The 22,798-nt window shown below is 38.2% G+C and overlaps 1 pseudogene; it reads left to right on the top strand.

Moving 5' to 3' along the window:
- The first annotated feature begins 1,140 nt into the window (after nucleotides 1-1,140).
- The window catches only part of LOC148162226 (heterogeneous nuclear ribonucleoprotein A1-like), a 62,380-nt pseudogene continuing 40,722 nt past the window's right edge, over nucleotides 1,141-22,798 (top strand).

Below are 22,798 nucleotides of genomic sequence, written 5' to 3' on the forward strand. Positions count from 1 at the left end.
ATCGATCTATCGCAGAAGAAGAAATACAAGTGATCAATAAACATAAAAAAGGTATTTCCATAAACATGCATTGTAATAAATATAAAGAATGAGGTCATATTTTCAGCTTTCATGTTAGTATAAAATAAACATAATCTTAATGCATAAAGCTGGACATACATGAGCAAAGTATAATTTATTAATAAAGTTATCTTAGAGGGACAATGTTTCATGTTGTTTCTTTTTCTTTTTGGCTTCCTTTATTAACTCTCTGTTCCTTAGGTTTGGGTCCATTTAATAAAGCTTAAAGGCCTTACTTCAAGTTTTCTATGTAATGGGAATTGTAAAATATTGAATATTAACCAGCAAGTTTTCCAAGAGAACCTGAGAGAATATTTGACCTTTGTGATCCAGTATTTCCTGTCCCGATGTGGGACTCGATCCCGGGACTCCGGGATCATGACCTGAGCCGAAGGCAGAAGCTTAATGACTGAGCCACCAAGGCGCCTCCAAAACGAGTTTTAAAAATAAGACAGGAGAATCAGAAAGGAGATCAAGCAGTAGCCTCATTACTAACAGAACACTCATTACCTATAGCTTTATCAAAAAACGTGGCTCAATACTGGAGATGCATGGTTTTTGTTTTTCTATTTTTTAAGATTTATTTATTTATTTACTTATTTATTTATTTATTTATATGAAAGAGAGAATGAGAGATAGAGACTCTGAGAGCACGAGAGGGAAGAGGGTCAGAGGGAGAAGCTGACTCCCCGCCGAGTGGGGATCCCGATGCGGGACTCGATCCTGGGACTCTGGGATCATGACCTGAGCCGAAGGCAGTCGCCCAACCAACTGAGCCACCCAGGCGCCCCAGTTTGGCCCCTCTTGACTAAGAAAATGTTACATTCACACTCAGCAATACTCTGCAAGCTTTGGAAATACTAGAAGAACAGTGGTATTGCCCCACTTCATCATAGGTCAGTGGCAGCACAGCGTGAAATGTCTGGTACACATTTCCAATAAAAGTATCAAAATCAAGTTTATGTTTAATAACCCAAATCATCCCCAACATGCTGTTTTCAGTGATTCCTAGCCTGCATGATTCTGAAAGGCTCCCATTGATGTGCTAAGTGGCAGAGGTTAGCTCTCCGAGGTTAAAACATGAAAGCGGGTAAACCAACCGAGTACCGCCTGTCAAAGGCATGCTCCATCATTGCCCAGTTTTACTTAGAAGGACGGACAAATGGTGAGAAATGGATGTTAGCAGTTCCTGCTGGATTATTTTCACATATACGATTCCCACCAAATGACAACATAAATTTATCACCTATCTTTGATTCCCTTAAGACTAAACATTGTAGGGAGCGCCTGGGTGGCTCAGTCTGTTAAGCATCATGATCCCAGGGTCCTGGGATCTACCTCCAAGTCGGGGTCCCTGCTCAGCCGAGATCCTGCTTCTCCCTCTCTCTCTGCTGCTCCCCCAGCATGTGCTCTCTTGCTCTCTCTCTGTGTGTTAAATAAATAAATAAAATCTTAAAAAAAGAAAAAGACTGAACCCTGTAAAAATCTGTAGGTTGTTTATCATTTTTCTATATTCAAATACTGCCAAGTATTTTAAGTTACAACTTATGAAAAACATGTATCAAAAAAATTTATATTAATTGTTCGCTTCAGAGATTTTCAAACTTCTGTTTCTTTAGCAAAATTTATCTCAAAGAGAGATTTGCCCTATAATCCCATCTCTTCTCTGGAAACCCACGAGTTTCTCACAGAAGAACTCGAACCAGCTCTCAATGATGTGAATACAATCTATTGAGTCAAGGATGTTCAGATCCCTATCTCTCCACATGTTTTGGTCCCAGCTCTTCTTTTGGCTACTTCAGTACTAGCTTGCATTTCAAAGTGAGTCTTGGTGAACTATATTTTAGACTGACTCCATTCATCCTGTTTAACATATAATATGAAAATTTAACTATTTTTATTGAAAATAATTACATATGGATATAACATTGAAATTCTGGGTCTCGGCATTAAAAATCTACAAATCTAAGGGCACCTGGGGGGCTCGGTCGGTTAAGCATCTGCCTTTAGCTCAGGGTCATGATCCCGGGGTCCCGGCTTCAAGCCCCATGCTAAGCAGGGAGCCTGCTTATGTCCCTCCAGCCCCGACTCATGCTCTCTCTCTCTCTGAAACACATAAATAAAATATTTTGCAAAATTTATAAATCTAAGTACTTAAGTGGAAATATTAATTAAAATGATGGATTAAAGTTAAATACATATTCCTCAAAAAAAAGTAATTGAGATAATTCACTGGCTCTATCACCAAATCTCCCAAGCCCTAAGAGAGTTCGGGTTGAGGTAAAGCTTTCTACTCCCATTCAAAAATCACAGATTATTTGGTAAGAAAAATGGCTGCCTGAAGATGTCCACACCTTAATCTCTGGAATCTGTAAATGTTTCATTACAGTGCAAGAGGGGATTTGTAGATGTAATTAAGTATGTGGCTCTTAAAATTGAGGGATCATCCTGGATTATCCAGGTGGGCCGAATCTAATCGCATGACCTCTTCAAAGCAAAGAACTTTCTCTAGCTGCAGGCAAGACGTATGTAACAGAAGGGAAGTCAGAGAGTTTCAAAATGTGAGAGGAACTTGAACCACCATTGTAGGAAATATGGAAAGCTTAAAAAGGAATATGGGCATCCTCCATAAGCAAAGCCTGGCTGACAGCCAGCAAGGAAACAGGACCTTGGTCCTACAACTGCCAGGACCTAAGTTCGGCCAACACCCAGAATGAGCTTGCAAATGAATTCTTCCCCAGAGTCTTCAGGAAGGAAGGCCTGACAGCACCTTGACTTCACCATTCAGAGACTCTAAGCAGGGAACCCGGTCCAACCCACCAAGACTCTTGACTTATATAAACCGTGAGATAATACATTTGTTGTTTTAAGCCACCACGTTTGTGATAATACGGCACCAAGAGAAAAAAATGCAAATTATCGAAGAGGCATTCCATCCTGGCAAGCAGGTTTTTGTGTATTTGTCTAAAGCCACTTATTTCGTCCTATCTTATTTTTACTGCAAAATCAGAAACAACTATTTACAATCTCATCTTGCTTTCTAAGAGTTTCATTTTTAAATAAGTCCCTTCAAATTCACTGATAAAGTGCGTTTGAATTTTGTAAGCAAGCTTTCATCCCACAGTTTCCATCTCACACAAATATCTCACATGTCTGACCTTTCATCAAAATATAAAGCTTAACTTAAAGTAATGGTTACCTAGGGGATTTTACTATCAAAAATCATTTATGAGTTTGGTAACTATTCTTCCCTGTTGAACAAAGAGGGCATATGCGAAAAAGGTATGACTTCAATGGTTGTAGAATACTTGATGCAGTTCATGGGCCTCTATCATGAAAAGTAGCCACTACTTAATTAATAACATTCTGGGGCACCTGGGTGACTCAGTCAGTTAAGCATCTGACTCTTGATTTTGGCTCAGGTCACGATCTCAGGGTCATGAGATTGAGTCAGGAGTTGCGCTCAGCGCTCAGTGGGGAGTCTGCTTGGGATTCTCTTCCTCTGCCCCTCCCCCTGCTTGTGCTTTCTCTTTAAAGAAATAAATAAAATCTTAAAAAAAAAGAACATTCTTTCAGGTTTATATTCATTTCGGATATGTTTATGTTTTTATTACTAGTCTGAGAAACATAGTATAAATTAAATATATATGCACAACTACAAAAATGTTAACTAAGTAAACTATACAATGTGAAATAATAATCTATCCACTGGAAATGATTTATTGAGCATTTACTACATGGTCAACACTCTGCTAGGTAGTGTAAAAGACATAAAAGGGATATAAGACATTATTTCTGGAGGCAGAATCATAGGGAAAACAAACTCCTACTTAGAAGGACAAAGATATGAATGATTTATTTTATTTATTTGTTGAATGATTAACCAGGTACTTAAGTCATTTATTCAGTAAACATTTATCACGTGCTTACTGTATGTTCAGCATTGTATAAACAGTAGGGTGACCACAAGCCTAAAGCCAAGTCTGTGCTCTCAAGAATCTTGCCAGGGAGTCAGATATTAATGAGAGGACTGCATGAAAGAGAAATACATCAACAGACTTACATGCAACATCATATAGGCAGTCCGGAGGCATCAGGGAATCAGGAGTCAAGAAGAGTTTTCTATAAGAGAAACCTCTGGAGGGAGTCCTTAAGGATGAGCTGAACTCTCTCTCTTAAGAGATCAGGGCATTCAAACCAAAAAGAGTTATTGCATTGAAAGGACCAGAGGCAAAGAGAAAATGAAACATTTGTGGCAGTCTGTACATGTTTTAGTGAGGAAAAACACACATCTGTGAGTGGGGATGGGAGAGATGACAAAGGGCTGATCCCAAAGGGCCCTTGTGGCATTCTAAGCAGGACAGACTTTATCATGAAGGTGACAGGAAGCAATTAAAGAAGTTGCAGTAGGACGTCACAAGGGCAGATTTGCATTTTAGAAAGTTCACCCTGGTGGCAAAGGAAAAAAAGAGTTGGAGAGTGGCAAGATTTTTCATAGGGAGATCTGACTGGAAGTTGTATAGAAATCAGATAGCAGTGGTGTTATAAAATTATGGTGAAACGTAAGTACATGGCATGCTGTCTGACAAATCCTATTGAATGAGGAAAAATAGATTGCTCTTTGATCTTTAAATTATGAAAGTAACACATAGTGGAAGAATTTGGTCAAAACCCACTAGCTTGAATAATAACTTGAATATGACAAAATAATCACTCCTGAGTCTGCCAATAGGATGTAGCATTAGGCAGCCTGCCCTTACTAGCATGTTCAACTTTGTTGTGATATGAGTACATTATTAGAAATAATGTTATGAATACCCCTAAAGGGAAAAAAATAAATAACAAAAGAAGATATCCAAAGAGTGCAAGGGGGAAATAGGTCATAAGTATTTTCTCGTTGTGAATTTATTAATGGTCCGTTCCACTCCTTAGTTCCCCCTTCTGTCTAAGCAAGTCAGTTTCTCATGGTTTGCTGACTCTGGTTCCTGACAAGATAACGTCTCTGAGCCATCAAAATGGAAAAATAGGGTCTTCGATGTGGTGAAGAACTTGAGATATTACCAGTAAATCTTCTTTTCCGTCATGCAATTTCACATCCTTCTTCAAATGACTAAATTCAAGAAGTGTTGAGATAGTAGCATCAAAAGGACTTCGTACTTAGCTGGAGGGAAGCATGTGGATTAGCAAAGACAAGAGGAAAAGAGGAAAATTATGAATGATTTCCAGCATTCTAGCTTGAGCTACTGGTGGCTAAGGCTGCTATTCAGTAAGGTGGACTACAATCAGGTCTTGACTTGGATACAGAGGGAAAGGAAGATTGTGGATCATAAATTTTAAAATAGGCACATGTGAGGTGCCCTCTCTGTTTTGCAGCAGGAGATTTCTGGTATAAATTGGAAAGTTAGGTATAAAACTTAAAAACTGATGACTGAAACATCAATTTTGGAGAGATCATTGTATGGCTGAAACCAAAAGAGTGGGTAAACTCACCCAGCAGAGGTAAAAGGATCAATTCAGGTAAGTGAAGAATTTGAGAGGAGACAGAGATTCAGGGGGTACAAGCAAGAAGACTGCGGTAAAGAGGAAAATAAACAGGAAGTGCAGTTTAGGTGAAAGTGATCAGGAATTAGCCAAAGCACTAGGTTTGGTTTAAGGTATGTATTCCTTGTAGAGTAAACAGGGTTCAATTCAGGTTATATATCAGAATTTAAGCATCATCAGTATTTGTTCTGGAAGAATACTCGATAGACGAGTGACCTAATTAGAGTAATGTTGCCGATTTGAGAAAAAGAATGGCTTGTTCTTACTGTACTATGTCAGTGGTCATAAGGATTTGGACCTAAGTAATATTAGCAAAACATTCTAAAACTGTTATTCTAAGAATAACAATTCTTAGACTAATTTCACCTCCTGTTCAATTTCCACTTTCTCATATTTTGTTTCTTTTGCTTCACTGGGGAAAGAAGGAAACTAACATTTTTGAGTGTCCCGGCATGCTAGCATTTGCTCCAACCTAACACTGAGATCTAATTTAAACCATATGACAGCCTGGGAGGAGAATGGCACTGCCAATATCACAGAACAAAAACTCAGTCTCAGTGAATTTAAATGGCTTGGGTCATCAAACCAATTCAGTGACAAAATTTGCATCCGATCCAACTGAACCCAATTCCCAAGCCCAGGCTCTTAATGCTACACCTGCTCCCTCTTCCTCAGCTGCTCCACCTCCCACAAAATTTATCTGGAATTGTCATCACCTCTCTCTTCCCTCTCTTCCAATCTTTCTACCTTCTTAAGGTTTACCTGAAGTTTCTGCCTTGTTTGGAAATTCCTGCTGAGGACTTTATCCCTAAAGTATTTTTCCATTCTCAGAATTCACATAGAATATTTTTCAAAAGTGTTTTCTGAGAACACTGGTTTCCCAAAACTCTACAAGATTGGGTTCTGCAATCAAATAAATTAGAAATCCTGCAAGTTAAATCCATTTGGGGAGCAACCTAGTATTTTTTAAATCTTTTTTAATATGGAAAGAGTACCTTCCAGGCACTCCTATGGTTATATAGCATCAACCCAAGTCAACTGCTCATATGTTCTTTTATCTTTGTTCTGGTAAGTCATATTACAAAATAAATTGTAATCTTGAATGTCATGACCAAGCAGAGATTCCTTTGCTTGTTTGATTATGTGAGAAGTAATTAAAATATGTTAATTGATTTATTTGTTGGAAAAATAAATATATATAGACTATTCTTTCTGTCTAAAACAGTAAAAAAAAGGGGCGCCTGGGTGGCTCAGATGGTTAAGCGTCTGCCTTCGGCTCAGGTCATGATCCCAGGGTTGTGGGATCGAGCCCCACGTCAGTCTCCTGGCTCAGCGTGGAGCCCACTTCTCCCTCTCCATCTGCCTCTCTCTGCTCATGCTCTCTCTCTCTCTCTCTCTCTGTATCTCTGTGTCTGAAATGAATAAATAAAATCTTTAAAAAAATAAATAAATAACATAAAATAAAAAAATAAAAATAAAACAGTAAGAAAAAAACTTCTGGAGATTTAGAAGGTGGGAGGGGGTTTGACAAGAAAAAAATGTCTTTTCTACAAGTTTGCGTCTATCTTTTGAAAATTTTGTCACATTAAAACTGAGTAAACAGGTTTTTCTTATGATTCAAATGGAGAAGGGTACAAAAGACATTTACTCATCTGGTAACACCAAGAAAAATCCAGAAAAAATAAAACATTCTTATGAATAGGACTGTCAAAAGCAGTGGACACACACAAAAACAACAATTCTTGATAAACTGGTTTCCAGAGAGAAGAGACTTTCATAGGTAATCAGCAACTTAAGGCAACCTTAGTGGGCGAACATGGTGTCAGGTAAAAGAGAAGCCTTGCAAAAGACGAAGAGACAGATGGGCCACTGGCAAAGGAAAGGACAGGCAGTAATGGATTAGAGTCTGAAATTTTTTTTTGTACAGCATTACAATTATTCTCCCCTACAACCATGTCTGAATTTTGCCGAGAAAAAAAGCAAGTAACTTGAGATTGTAAAGCAAAATGAACTCACATAGCTTGGCGTCTTTAAAGCTGCCGCCAGGGGGCGCCTGGGTGGCTCAGTCGTTAAGCGTCTGCCTTCGGCTCAGGTCATGATCCCAGGGTCCTGGGATCGAGCCCCACATCGGGCTCCCTGCTCGGCAGGAAGCCTGCTTCTCCCTCTCCCACTCCCCCTGCTTGTGTTCCTGCTCTCGTTATCTTTCTCTGTCAAATAAATAAGTAAAATCTTTAAAAAAATAAAAAGTAAAAAAAAATAAAGCTTCCAGCAGGCCCCAAGAAAATAAAAATTTGGCAAAAATCTGTCAGATCAGGGCGCCTGGGTGGCTCAGTTGGTTAAGCGACTGCCTTCGGCTCAGGTCATGATCCTGGAGTCCCGGGATCGAGTCCCGCATCAGGCTCCCTGCTCAGCGGGGAGTCTGCTTCTCCCTCTGACCCTCTTCCCTCTCGTGCTCTCTATCTCTCGTTCTCTCTCTCTCTCAAATAAATAAATAAAATCTTTAAAAAAAAATCTGTCAGAGCATCCTCTCCCTTTATCTTGCACACATAAGAAAAAAAAATCACATTCTTTGGAAAAAATAAAAGCAAGGTAGTGGTCTACTTCAAACTCCACTATTTTTTATATGATAAAGTATGCAAAGAACACAAATATGCAAAAAAAAAAAGAATCACACAAAAAAATCACAAAACCAAACAAGTAACCTAGACACAGTGATATCTTCCATTATCATTTTCTATAACATGACCTTGACCCTCTTCCCATCCAAAGGTAGAATCTCTGCCCTTTCCTTGAATGTTGGCAAGCTAGTGACTCATGTTTCATGGAATGTGATGGCAGTGATGCTGCATGACTTCTAAAGGTGGGACAGAAAAGGCAGGAGCTTCTGCCATGTTGCCTGAGACACTCATCTTTGGAACTCAAAGTCGCTAAAGAAACAGTCTCACTACCCTGGGACTTCTGTAGTGTCAGAAGTCCACACCCCCTAGAAAGTCCACATACTGGCATTTCATCAGCAACTCTGGTGTCTGGGATATCCCAAGCCCCGTGCAATAAATGGTTTGAATCCAACCTTTAGCTAACAAGTTACAGCAATATTTGAGTCTTCACAGATGAAAAGCTAGTCCCAGGGGAGCAGATACAAGGTTCCTGACTTGATTTTCTCAAATTACTAACCCCCAGAATCCATAATCATAATAAAATGATAGTTCTAAACCATTTAACATTTTAGGATAATTTGTTACACAGCAATAACAATTGAAACAGCTGCTATACATTGCATGGGACACAGATTTCACTGGCTCCTAGAACTGAAAACAATAATTGTCAAATAAGCAACACAAATTCCAGAGGTTTCTATAATATATCATTTACAATGTCTGTTTTTTACCCCCAAATCACAAGATATGGAAAAGGGAGGAAAATGTGAACCACATATAGGTAAGAAAAGCATTGGAATAGGAATAGACATTGAATAGTTTCAGGTGATGGATTAGTTGCCAAAGTTTTCAAAGCAGCCATTATTAGTACAAATTAAAGGAAAATATGTTTGGTATTCAAACAATGCCAAAAGAAAAATGAAAATATTTTTTAAAACATCAAAATGGATATTCAAGGACTTGTAAATATATTATCTGAAATAAGAAATTCACTAGACAAGCTGAAGAGCAGATTTGAGATGGCAGAATAAAGAATCAATGAACTTGAAGACAGATCAGTAGGAATGATCTATTTCCTCTCCCATCCTGCCTCCCCCCCCAAAAAAACAGACAGAGAATAAGACTAAATGAAGAAGAATAAAGTTTCAAAGATCTGCAGTACAATATCAAGTGGTCCAACTCATATGTCACTCGTTGGGTATACAATGCTACTTTGATTAACTATCTGGAAGTTTCTTACAAAATACACCTACTTATCTCCCTGCAAGGCAGTGCTTACGTATTAACCCAAAAGAAATTCAAACATATGCCCACAAAAAGATTTGCACAAGAATGTGCTTTGCAGCCATATTCATAATAACAAAATAATTGAAACTACAAATCTCCCTCAATGGAATTGATAAATAGTGGTATATTTATAGAATAAACTACTTAGATGTAAAAAAAAAAAAAAATGAATTAATGATTCGTTCAAGACGCTAGCCAAATCTCATAATCATTGTATTGAATAAAGGAATCTCCATATAAAAATGAATGTATTATGTAATTCCATCTATGAAGTTTTAGATAGCAGAAGAAGTCTACATGGTAAAAATTAGGATAACTGTTGGTTCTCAAGGTGAAGGGGGTTGTTTAGAATGGAACACAGGGCATTTCTGTGGTGATAACAATGCTCTATATCTTGAAAAGTGTAAGGGTAAAACAAGTGTAATTATTTGCCAAATTCATCAAATTATACACTTATGATCTCTGCATTTTATTCTATAATTTCGCATGATTTTTTAATTCCAGAAATTAATGAACATTTGTCTATATTTCTTTTTGTTTATTTCTTCTTAGGAAAATTAAATTGAATGAACTATTTTTTGGTTCCATAATTCACTTTCTTTAATGATTAAAACATTGAGATCGGAAACAGTATAGGAAATCAGAGTACTTTTGAATAATCTCATTATTAGTGAATCATTTTTGTATTTGGCAAAATCTAAGTTGGAGACATTTTTATAGTTGATGTGTTTCACAAATCTTCAGTTTAAATAAGGAAATAAAGGTCTCTGCTTGATAATGGTGTAATAGTCTATTTTAAGCCACTAATGTATTTGAAGGTAATGAAAGTAAATTTTCTTAAATAAAATCTGTATTTCTGTTTTCTGTTAATTCAGATTATTGCATTAGTTCCATAGCTCAAGTTAACAAGGTAAGGCTTTTTTGATTGGTATAACAAAGATTTATTATATTTTAATTCCTACCACATTTCACTACCTCGAACCTTTTTTAGACATATTACATAGATCTAAATAAGTAGGCATTTGTCTTAATGCGGTTTCATTTGCCGGTTCTTACATAACACAAAGTATGGGACTGAATAAAAAGTGGAGGTAACACTAAATGTAAGATGACCAAAGATGTTGGTAATTTGAAGTACATGGATAGGGAGGGATCCGTGCACTATGAAAGTGTAGCCCTCAACAATGTTTTCTTTTCCACTCTCTTTCACTTTTAACTTGGAGATAACTTTTTTTTAAAAAGAAGGAAACTCAGGGCCCCTGGGTGACACAGTCAGTTAAGCGTGTGACTCTTGATTTTGGTTCACGTCATGATCTCAGGGTCTTGAGATCGAGCCCCACGTGGGGCTCCAAGCTCAGCAAGTCATCCGCTAGAGTTTCTCTCTCTCTCCCTCTGCACCATCCCCTGTGTGAAGGTGCTCTCTCTCTCAAATAAATAAATCTTAAAAAAAAAAAAAAAAAAGAAAGAAACTCAACTTGAAATTAGTTCTGGATACATCTAACTTCTGAGATTTGGGTAATGATTTTTTATGTGCTATTTTCTTTTAGTTATGAAAAAGATGGTAAGTATCTTTATCATGTCCAGACGGGTTGAAAACATAGAACTGCCTGTCACTTAATAACTATGCAGTTAAGGGGAAAAAGTTTCAGTTTTCTGAATCTTGAAAAGATTTTTTTGTTGAAAAGATTTTTGGGACACCTGGATGACTCAGTCGCTTAAGCGTCTGCCTTCAGCTCAGGTCATGATCCCAAGGTCCTTGGGCTCCCTGCTTAGTGGGGAGCCTGCTTCTCACTCTCCTTCTGCTGCTCCACCTGCTTGTGCTCTCTCTCTCTGACAAATAAATAAAATCTTAAAAAAAAAGATTTTAACATTATAACTTTATAGAATGCATGATAAATACTATATATAATACTCCTTACAAATAAAATGCTTGTATATACTTGTGTGTATATATATATAACTACATATATATAAAACTTTTCATTCTTATTACTTTCATTGTTACAGCCCATCCAGAGAAGGACACAGTACAGAGGGTCCCACACCTTCTCATTTCACAGCCCCCTGAGCATCCCAGAAGCCCTACAGCAAAGCAAGCATCTGTTTCTTCACTAAGTAGATGGCACTAAACAACTTAAAAATACTTATGTCATAACAATTTAGTATTTTAAAATATAATACAGATGAGGGATGCCTGGGTGGCTCAGTTGGTTAAGCATCTGTCTTTGGTTCAGGTTGTGATCCCAGGGTCCTGGGATCAAGCCCTACCTCGGCTCCCTGCTCCGCGGGAAGTCTGCTTCTTCCTCTCCCTCTGTCCCCTGCCCCTGCTCGTGCTTGCTCTCTCGCTCTCAAATAAATAAAATCTTTAAAAATATATATATTACGATGAATTAAACACAAAATAATATTTTACTTTCACTCTGAAAAAAATCCCAATTACTGAAATATGAGATGTGGGCATTCATAACTTCTGAAACCTTAGAATCAGACTGTACAACATTGTCTCCATTTCCTAGTCCACATCAATTTGTGCATGGCCCTTGTTATTCATCAGAGCAACTACCAAAATTCAGCTTTGTAAAGATATATTCTAATCAAAAGAATGTATCACAGTCTACTGTTGAAATTTTGAACTAGCTCAAGCTAGTAGCTTACAGAGTGTTCAACATGGCTGGTATCACTGTGATTCTTTATAATTTAAAAAGGTTCCACGGTGCCCCGTGAATTTGCCATGATGCCCCTTGGCACTTTGTCACACAGTTTGGGGGAATGTGCATATCAATAAAAATAAAATAATAGAAACTTCTGACTATAAAGTACAAATTGAAGGAACATTCTCTGGAATTAGTATGAGAAAATCTGTAACATATGAACAACTATTAGATGGAGAAATTAGTAATTAATGAGTTAGTAATTGCCCTAAAGGGAGAATGAATAAAATATAGATTTTTTACTTTCATGAGACTTAGAGCAATTAGAAGAACTGCAAACCAGAAACAAGGCTGCCACGCTGAAAAAAGTGTTTTAGAAACACAGAATGTTACTTTAAGATTTTGCCACATAATACAAGTGTTTGACAAGCAATAATCCTGAAAACTCCATGACTTACTCTTACATTTTGAAAAGAAATTTTAATGATTCTCCTAACTACCTTCAGCTCAAGAAATAGATTTAGTAACCCTTTAAGATAGTTCCCTTACAGATATATACAAGATTATAAAATACGATTGGGAGATGATTGGGAAATGTCATCAATTTTTTATAAATGCTTTCAGAGAAAAAATATATAGTTTATATAAAAATGAATAGGATATTTTTCTTAGAATGGAAATGATAACAAATATACTTTGTACAGGTCCTATAATGTAAAATTGTGATTATAAGAAATAAATACATCAGAGCACAAGTATTCTCCAACATGAGCTTGACTGTGCCTTAGGAATTTGTAGCCTATGCCTTAGGCCAAGGGAAGACTATAGCGGTCCACAATCCTTCACTGACAATTCTAAAGCAGAAAGGCTCTGGGGAAATTTCCGTATAAATTTGGTGCTAAAACTTGTTCAGGAAGGAATTTGTGTCAACAGTCAAGATGGAATAACAGAGACCAAGTTACCCTCCTGCCTAAAACAAACCAAAAGTTCTAACCAGAGTTGTGCCTTTTTTTCTTTGAAGCCTGTTCATTGTTGGGTTATATTTTTTTTTCAACATTCCATGACAATCTGACAACAATCTTTCATTGGTTTACTTCTTACATATTAAAATCGACAAAAAATCACCGTCATTCATCTAAATTTCTTGAAACACCTATGCCATTTTGAGAAATACATTCCTGTGACTCTATGTGCCAATTAATTCTTCTCAGATTTCTGCAATAGTCCATTCAGAATCAAAAGATGGTCAACTCCCTCAGGATATCATCCTTACTGGCTTCTGGCTATTGATAATGAAGCAATGTTCCTAATGGTGACATCACGGATTTGAAATTCCACAATATGTGTTCTACCACATGCATTATGGAGGTCAATAAGTGATTACTTTTTGGCCCATAGAACCCTCCGAGCAGCAACTTACCATGTATTGTGTGTAAGGCCCCATACTAGGGATGAGGGATAAAATGGTGAAAAGAACATAAGGGGTCTCCTTTAGAACTTACAAGCTATCCCAAGGCAAAAAAAGAACAAACGAGTAAATAATCAAATGCACGTAATCAGAGTTTATAAATGTGGAGTCTGGGGTCAAAGAAGGGTCCCTGAGGAGGTGACATTCACGCTGAATACAGAAAGATGAGTCATACATAGCTTAACAAAAAAAAGGAAAGAAAAATGAAAATTAATGGAATCAGGTATGACAAAATTAAGTAAAAATTATGAGTGTTCTGAGATTTTTTAATTGAGCTGAAATATTATTTTTAGCTTTACTTTAATTCCTATATAAGTACTTGTAGGTAGGATTGTCAATCCCAGAGTAAAAACAATGAAAAGACATAAAGTTTAACCAACACAAAGACGTGTAGACATTTGGTCACAAGAGATCAATGAAAAAATTACAAAATTTTAAAATTTAGAAAATGTTCTTTCTTGCCCCTTCAAATTCCAATTAATAATTCATTGTGGTGGGTGCCTGGATGGCTCAGTCTGTTGAGCAACTGCCTTCAGCTCAGGTCGTGATCTCAGGGACCTGGGATCAAGCCCTACATCAGGTTCCCCGCTCAGAGGGAAGTCTGCTTCTCCCTCTCCCTCTGCCTCTCCCCACTGCTTGTGCTCTCTCTCTCTCTTTCTCTCAAATAAATAAATAAAATCTTTAAAAGAAATAATTAATTTTGGGAAAAGGCTCTTTATAAAATCTTTGAAGAACAAATAGTAAAAAGACTACATTATTTGCCTATATTTTGAATAATACTCAGAAATTGGTCTTCAAGAAGCTCTAAGAAAAACAGTAATTAATGAAATGAGAACATTTTAAAATCTGGCAGAAATATTAGAACAAAATAAATGGCTCTTAAAATTTTTCTTCTCTTAATTCAGTATAGTCTTCAATATATCGTCAGCAGGAAGTTAAATTTTGAAGAATGCAGCCATAAAACTGGCATAACAACTGAAGGAAATTATATTTTCTACCTATCAATAATTCAGGTATATGTGTATAAATAGACGTATATAAAAAAGCAAACATATATGTGCGTGTATTCATTATATATATATATTCACTTTATATATTCATGTATATGTACGTGCACTTTAAGTACACTTGTTTTCTGTGTACTAACCAATTAATTTTCCTTTAAACTCTGAGTAAGCTTGCATGGAAACCAATAAAATGACCTCCTTTTGGTTTACTTCTTGAGCACAGTATGCAACCAGTTTTTATTTTTTTATTTTTTTAAAGATTTTATTTATTTATTTGAGAGAGAGAGAATGAGAGATAGAGAGCACGAGAGGGAAGAGGGTCAGAGGGAGAAGCAGACTCCTTGCTGAGCAGGGAGCCCGATGCGGGACTCGATCCCAGGACTCCAGGATCATGACCTGAGCCAAAGGCAGTCGCTTAACCAACTGAGCCACCCAGGCACCCCAGTATGCAACCAGTTTTTAAATGTAAAAGTACAAAACACTCAAAAACAAATGGCCTTTCACCGAGGAAAAACTAAATACCTCAGACCATGATCAGATTCATGCCCTATCTGAATACTGAAAGGTAACATAAAGAGGCACTTGGTCCAAAACAAAAAGAGGCACTTGGTCTGGAAGGCTCTTCAGTAGTGAACAGCAAATGACTGGAGTACGGAATAGAAAAAAGAGTGATAATAGATACCCAAATTCAGTTCCACACTCTTTTTAAATAAATTTCCCTAAATACTAAGGTACAAATGAGAAATTACCTTAAGTGCAGACACATCTGAAAAGTACTTCCTGAAGTACAGTGCATAGCTCAAAATTTTCTAAGACCAGCCGATCACAGTACAAAATTGTCTTTTGGAAGAAAAGATAGCTGCCCACCTGGACAAATTTACCATCACTCAGAATGATCTGATAGGAAAGATCGAAGAATAACTCATCGCCCACTTTACGTTTGGAAATGGAATACCGTGAGCCACGCTTATTGCCAAACATCCAGGAAAATTGAATGGAGCCAGCAGACATGCAAAGAAGGAGCCTACAATGATCAAGTATCAGGATTTTTGCAGCTCTAAAAACAACAGCAAGACTAGATAACAAAAACCTTTCCATCCACAAAGAGAAAGCTTATAAGGAAACGGTGATGTATAAAAATGATGAATACTGTTAAAACAGGCTCACCTAAAAAAATTGTTGAAATATTTGAAACAGGTATTCTTCAACATTGAGTCTAAAAAAAGATCCAATAACAAAGGAAAGCATCGGTCAGTAACAGATAGTGAAATTATTGAAGTTCAATACCTGAAAGAGGTGAGAAAAGATTCTCGACATTTGTAAGGTCAAAGTTCATAAGAGAAAAAAATTCCCCTCCCCCGCAACGAATAGACCATTTTGTTTTTTTAAGTAGGATGATTTAGAAATAATTCCAGGTGTGAGTTATGACACCAAAACACTTGCAATAATTCTACAGCATGGGGTTCGAGCCCACTATCAGAGTACTGAGCTCATAGGCCCAATTCCCCAAGTCTACATTTCTTCGGTGTTAGACATACTGTTAATACTACCATTCTTTTGGTAGGGTTTCTCCTATATGATGCAACTATTTTTATAAAATGTTAATGCCTTCCTGTTAAAATGAAAAATTGTGTTATGGATTAAAGTCTGTGCACTGAGTTTAAATGAGGGAGGATAAGAGTGCTGTCCTTTAATGGATGGTACCTGTACAAGAATGTGAACCACACTCTGCACTGAAGGGTGATCTGCTTGGGGCGATGGAAAATATATCAGGCTGACAGAAGCTCAGAGATAAGTAACAGTTTCTGTTATGAAGAGAAGATACCTTTTCATTGTGTACATTTCTAAACTAGGTTAGTGAATGCCACATTAGTAGGAAAATAAAATAATTTGCTGTTCGATTCAGCTGGGGTGATTGTCAAATCCAGACAGGTAGAAGTCAGTCAGGGATTCACTAGAGCCCTTTCTAGAAACCACATTACCAAAACATTTCTGTAAAATAAATAACTCTATTTTTAAAAGACCTTATAAATACAGTAAGAGTGGTTTTCCTCTTCTGTGTACAGTTTGTTCAGGGAAAGGAAGTGAATAGCACACACAGAACATCTACTAAGAACCAGGAGCTGCTAGGTGCTTCATATTCTCTGTCACTTGACTCTCTAAACAAACCTTACAGGTAAATCTTATATTCTCTCCAGTTCAAAGATCAGGAAGTAGGCATCATTTATTCCATCTCTCACTAAGCCAGTTACCCAAGAAGTCTTGAGTCCTGGGCATGGCGCTAACTTCTAAGGGTCTTGTGGTGAATAGTATGACTACAGTCCCTTGGCCCCATGGGGTTTACATCTGTCAAATACATCTTACAGATTGTTGTTGTTTTAAATTTGTTGTTGTTTTTATAATGGCTTTGTATATTTTGACTATGTTAATAGAAGATACAACAAAAGCAGATATGATGACCTGATCTGATTCAGGGAGTGTGGAAAATTCTCCCAGAGAAAATAACCTTATGACTCAGATGATTAACTCACCCTAAGTTGTAGAGCCGCGTGTGGAAGAAACACCATTTGAATGTCAGTCTGATACCTCAGTCTGCCTACTTCACTGTCATGTGTCATAATATTTAGTTAGTAAGATAGCCAATTAGTTGGCTATTCAAAAAGAGTTTGTGTGCATTTGCTGTATAAGTGTCTGTCCAGAATCTATGTCCAGGAATATATCATATGTGCCTTAACCACAAAGCAAATAGCATGCACTGAGGGGTCCCGACTCCATCACCTACTAATGGAGAATCTAGGGAGCACCTCAGGAGAAATCTAGACCAGGGGGAATGTGCAATACCAGACAGCCCTCTTTCAAGTCAGGTCTGTTTGCACTGATGTTGGGTGACCTCAAACTACAGAGTTCAAAGCAGCAACCGACAGCTAGACTTCAGCTGAATACCTTCCTCCTCTGGGACCAAACAGTAGCTGGTCTTCCACGCACCCATGACTTCAGCCAAGTCCCCAGATTTGTCAGATCTGAACTCAGTGTGATAACAGGTGTGGCTTGGTCCACTAATGCCACAGATGTGTTTCTTATCTGACACCTGCAGCCTGCTGTCCTCACTGAGGAAATGGGGCTCACACCCTCCTCCTTAATCATTAGGTCCGGCCCAAATATCTGAGTGACCCAGAACAAATGTCCAGGCAGGAGCCCACATACAACAGTCCTACTATTTCAGGTATATATGTCTCAAGCCAATAAACCAAGTCAGCCAAATCCAAAGTCCATTTGTAACTCTTCCTTTCACTATGTGTTAAGTTCTATTTGTCTAAGTTTGAAGACTGTTTTTATTTTGCAACTAAGTAAGTTTGGATGTGGGAAACAAAGGCAGAAGAAAAATTATTAAATTTCCTTACTACCTAGAGCCCACTGACAAGTCCTTGAAACGGGCAGAGTGACATTCCTCTAGGGACTCAAGTGCCTCGATGTTAAATACTTTGCGAAGGACAAAAGGCAATCCTAGCCCAAATGCTCTTCCTCCCTTCCAGGACCCTCTAAGTTTACTTTAAGGTATAAAATTCCTTTAGAAACTTCCTTTATCTCTAAACCCCCAAGATACGTGTTGGCAATCATCCCCCAAACATATGGCCCACCGATACACATTTGAAGGGTCTCATAATTCAGGTTTTATTAGACGGTAATAAATGACATTTTCCCAACAATAGCTAGCCCCCCTCAAGATTCTGGAAACCTTGCTTCCACAATTCCTTAGAGACTTTCACTCTCCCCAACCCCTTCCCAACTTGAAAGTATATAATGGGCCACCCCTCATGACCCCAGTGCAGCTCTGTCTACCCCAGGTCCTGCCTCCATGCTTTAATGAAACCACATTTTTGCACCAAAGACAACTCAAGAATTCCTTATTGGCCATGGGCTTAGAACCCTGACATCTTTCCTACATCAAGTTTCATCTAAAGGAAGTATTAGCTGACATTTTAGGAGACATTATTCATTAACACATTAGAAGACAAGTTTAACGCCACCTCAAACACAGTAACTGAATTCTATATAATTCCAGACAAGAGTAAAACCAAATGGCTATGGCCAAAATGATAGATGAATGTGCCATAGAATTTATGCTGCTCTTCGGTGGGGGGAATCTTTTTTAGCTTTAACTCAGCTTTGAGCTTACTTTTCTTACTAGAAGAGCAAATTTAAATTTCACTCACTGCCAGGATCAGGGCGCAGCTGCAGTCGGAGACATGATGGGGATGAGGAGAAAGGCCAGAGGGTGAGGCCCACAAGAGAAACACCTTCGGGCACTGAGTAGAGAGCATCAGGGATTTGACAAATGCCATGACTTTGAAATAACATAATTCAAGAGCAAGTAACGTTGAGAAATCTTAACTTTGAGTAATGACGTGTGCAGAGTGAGACATCTCTATAATCAGTAAATAATGCTGTTCTTACCAAGAAAAGACAGTACTGGCCAGTCTGATGAGGGCCCGAAACAACATACAACACCCCGAAGAGGAACTTTATGTGGATGTCAAAATAAAACAGAAGCAGCACACTACAGGGTATCCCTTTAGCCACAGTGGGTCAATTATAAATAGGAAGCATTTTGTTAAGATAGGCCTATCTCTATATTATTTTAAATGTTTGTACAAAATTACATTTAGCCATAAAATAAACCATATCCAATTTTCATTCCCATGGCAGCATCCGTGTGTATAGGAGTTTTCAATTTGTTTTATTTATGATGAGTATTCACGACTATGACTGAAAACTGGATTTAAATTAGCACAAATGGTTATTTTAATAAATATTCCCAAGCATGGAGTGTGTAGACCAAATAAACACTTCTCTTTAAAGAATGTGAAATTGGGGCGCCTGAGTGGCTCAGTTGGTTAAGCGACTGCCTTTGGCTCAGGTCATGATCCTGGAGTCCCGGGATCGAGTCCCGCATCGGGCTCCCTGCTCAGCGGGGAGTCTGCTTTTCCCTCTGACCCTCTTCCCTCTCGTGCTCTCTATCTCTCATTCTCTCTCTCTCAAATAAATAAAATAAAAAAATCTTTAAAAAAAAAAAAACTTAAAAAAAAAATAAAAATAAAGAATATGAAATTAGCCAGGCTTGTTCCTGGTTGATTTGCTACACCTGACATTAGCATATCATACCCCATTTTAACTAATTTATTCCAGAACCTCTTATATGTGTTGACACATTAATAGTAATAGTAATAACCAATCTGAGAAATAAGACTGCTTTTTCAAACAGCCACTGAGAAGGTCCCATATAAGGAAATCATCACAAAAATTACAAATCCAAATGCTGAACAAGGTTGAAAGCCAGGCAGCATACACATTTTTTTCAAAGAAAGCTATATGAAAAAAAAAAAAAAGAAGCAAAACTTGCCACACAAAAGCATTTTGTTTCCTATTTCGATGCTAATTCAGAGGGTTTGCATAATAAAATAAAGAGCATCAACAGGGTTGTTTCCTTCCTGAGAGCATAAAGATAGCCAGCCAGCTCATTACCTACAAGAGACACCAGATGATAAAGACTTTTATCTTGCACAGATTTTGATGACAATAGCATTGTGTATTTTAACAATTTTTAAGTTCACAGTTGTGTCCTTAATGATTTTGCCAGTGACAATGTGCTACTCAAAGGTAATTAAAACCTACTTCTCTGAATATTATTTTTTACACAACTATGCTACAGAGCCAGACAAAGCCATGGGATGGTTGTATTTCAGAGCTTTGGTTTCATAATAAAATAATTTTTGAAAAGGGAAAAGATAAAACATCCCAAGATAATGAAATTCTCTGAAGGTAAATTCTGCAGAGAGTTGATATTTAATTTAGTGATTCCTAATCATTGCTTATCTTTAAGGTTTGAACTGTGATTACAATACAGAAGATACAGGGGCGCCTGGGTGGCTCAGTCATTAAGCGTCTGCCTTGGGCTCAGGTCATGATCCCAGGGTCCTGGGATCGAGCCCCGCATCGGGCTCCCTGCTTGGTGGGAAGCCTGCTTCTCCCTCTCCCACTCCCCCCGCTTGTGTTCCCTCTCTCCCTGTGTCTCTCTCTGTCAAATAAATAAAATCTTTAAAAAAAAAAATACAGAAGATACAAATTGAAATCTTTTTTTAAAACATTTATTTTTTATTTTTTATTTATTTATTTGACAGAAAGAGACACAGGGAGAGAGGGAACACAAGCGGGGGGAGTGGGAGAGGGAGAAGCAGGCTTCCCACCAAGCAGGGAGCCCGATGCGGGGCTCGATCCCAGGACCCTGGGATCATGACCTGAGCCCAAGGCAGATGCTTAATGGCTGAGCCACCCAGGTGCGGCGCTAATTGAAATCTTAAGCAGCTGATGAAGGGACAGTCATTGGCAGTTGCATTATTAAGTCTGATATCACCTTTGTTTCAACCAAGTAGAAATTTAAAAAACTTAATCTTTACATGTTGGAATAAGATTATTTATATATAGTAAGTATCTAACTGTCTATGTTTATCACCCAAGTTACCAGAATGTGGAAGTCAAAAATTGCTAGTCATTTGTATTTTTTTTTTTAATGTAGTCTCTCCTTTCCACTGAAAAAACTGATAGCAATTTAAAAGAAGATTGCAGTTGGGGAAAAGCTGTCGAGTACAATCCGGTTCATAAATAGAAAACTTGTAATTAGAGATACCCAGAGAGCAATGCTGACAGGTCATCTGTCTGTGTTAGATTGATGGTCATACAGAGGAGTGAAACTTGCATGATACGGGCTGTTAGTAAGATGCTTTACATTATTTGTGTTGGAACTAAATAAAAAGTGGAACAGACCACAGAAACCCAGACACAGGCGAACCTCCATATTGCATTACATCCGTTCTTTAACACAATAAGAAACAGTCAGGGTATGATTTCCAAACTGTTAACCTTATCACAATAATTGAATATGTTATATGTGGTGTGTGAAAGATAACCCCATATCAGGCCTGTTAATAATGGACTCTTCTCCCAATCCCATCACTTCTCTCCTAGTGCCTTGGTCTCGCTCTTTTGGGATATTGTACCTATAATGCTATCAACTGCCATCGCTTGCTGTTGGTTCTAGGATCAAGATCCCCATCTCCATTCAGTGCCCTGAGATCTGGGAGCGTACATCCCAACCACTCAGTGCATGTTTCCATATGCTTGTGATACCAACACCTTAAGCGTTTCTTCCTCCCAAGTCAGTTCACCCTCCACCGTTTCCCAGCCATTTCTGCCTTCAGTGCTTCTTTCCCACCACCTATTCATTTATACTTTTTTTATTTTTTTAAGGTTTTATTTATTTATTTGACAGAGAGAGAGAGAGAGCACACAAGCAGGGGGAACAGAAGAGGGAGGGAGAGAAGCAGGCTCTCTACTGAGCAGGAAGCCCAATGCAGGGCTCGATCCCAGGACCCTAGGATCATGACCTGAGCTGAAGGCAGATGCTTAACCGACTGGCCCACCCAGGCATGCGCCTACTCATTTATTCCTGACCATCATTGACATAACCCCCCTATTTTCCCATCACATTTAATCTACTGCCAGAGTCTTTGGATCTAGCTCTAGCACGTACCTCGATGGCATTTTCTTCATACCACCTCCATGATCACATTCCTTGTCTGAGCTATTATCCATGTTTGGCCACAGTGGTGTGATGCCGCACTCCTGCTCCTTTCCAAGCTATTCTCCACAGTCAAGTCAGAGCAATACCTCATGAAACAATGCCCTCGAGAGTGCTTGAAAACCTGAACTGCTTCTAATTCATCTTGAGTGAGATCTGGAGGATACAAGTCATTCTCTCAGAGAGTGGGTGACATAGTGGGTGACAAACAAAAGCAAAGGTGTCTAGCAGGCCTAAGATCATTCTCTCTTCTCTGTTTCATGTACATTTTAACCACCTTCTAGTCCTTTTGACCAAGAACAGCCCCAGGTTCTCTACCAGGCCCTTGGATGTGTACATACAGGGGAAGCAGCTACACAGAGACAATGGGGTCCCATAATCTTCCCTGCAATCTTCCTTTTTTTTGTCCCATCTACAGAGGCTGGACCTGGTTGGTTTCTCAGATTTTTGCACTATTCAACTACTGCAAACCAAAATAATGGGCAAATCTT

The sequence above is a fragment of the Eumetopias jubatus genome, unplaced genomic scaffold (assembly GCF_037043125.1).
Source record: "Eumetopias jubatus isolate StellerSeaLion01/CBP00866 unplaced genomic scaffold, mEumJub1_p1.0 scaffold_17, whole genome shotgun sequence".
Lineage (NCBI taxonomy): Eukaryota > Metazoa > Chordata > Mammalia > Carnivora > Otariidae > Eumetopias > Eumetopias jubatus.